The sequence below is a fragment of the Physeter macrocephalus genome, unplaced genomic scaffold (assembly GCF_002837175.3).
Source record: "Physeter macrocephalus isolate SW-GA unplaced genomic scaffold, ASM283717v5 random_589, whole genome shotgun sequence".
Classification (NCBI taxonomy): domain Eukaryota; kingdom Metazoa; phylum Chordata; class Mammalia; order Artiodactyla; family Physeteridae; genus Physeter; species Physeter macrocephalus.
Genome location: NW_021145934.1, coordinates 48977 through 50000, shown reverse-complemented (window position 1 = coordinate 50000; position 1024 = coordinate 48977).

Sequence of the window (1024 nt, the reverse complement as noted above, 5' to 3'; positions counted from 1 at the left end):
GGGGTTGGGGGGGCGGGGAGGGAGGAGGCATCAGCATCCACAGAGGGGAGATTAAAGGTTGTGTGGAAAGAGCCGATGGCTGTGAGTCTGCAGACCTGGGTCTGGGCCTGGCTCTGCCTCACGGGCTGGTGACTTTCCTTTTGGGCCTCGGTTTTCTTACCTGTAAAATGATGGGGTTGAGACCAGTGGTCTCTTAGCGGCCATTGTGGAATCTGTGACGCTGGCTAGCACGCTCAGCTGGGCTAACTCCACCCCAGAGAGGACTTCCTGACTCTGCTTTGTTCCTCTTCCTCGCCGAGGAGCTCGAGCCACCACTCTGAGGGCACCCTTACACCCCGCTGACCTTTTAGTTATGGGGACCCTTCTCTGAGCACCACCCACCTCAGCCCTGCCCCCTCCCAGCTGGCCCTCTGTGCTCCTTTTTCTTTCCTGGGTGGGAGGCCCTCTCAGCTGGCCATTCTCCCTCCTCAGTGACGGGGAGCCAGGACACCTGGGTTCTGGCCTTGGCTCTGCCATGTGCTATATGACCTTGAGCTAGAAACCAACTGTCTCTGGGCCTCCGGATTGGGCTGGAGGAGCCCCCAGTCCTCCAGCATTCAGACTTGATCACATCATGGCCCACAGTTTTGGGGAGCTCACCAGGGCCTGGGCTTTGTGCCCCTGGCTCCAGCCTCTTGAAAGGCCCTCCCTTGTCATGACATCAGAGTAGGAAGCCCCTGGTCCTCTGGTCCAAAGTGTCCACTCTTCCCCTAGTTCACTGAATTCCTAGGGTGAATGGGGGGCATTTTGTAATAGTCAGAAATATGATAGAACTGTCAAAATTTTGAAAGAAGATGGAAGACTGTTCTTTTCTCTATCTAAGGTAAACAAAAATCCACATAATTTAATCCAGATAGAAAAGAAAAACAAAGGAAAATGAGCATATTTCAGAATAAAAGTATCCCCCTCTCTGCTATGTTTTTGGAGGCTGTGCTTCCTGAACGCATCTCTACTTCCCTCTCCTCCCCTCTCCCTCCCCCCTCCC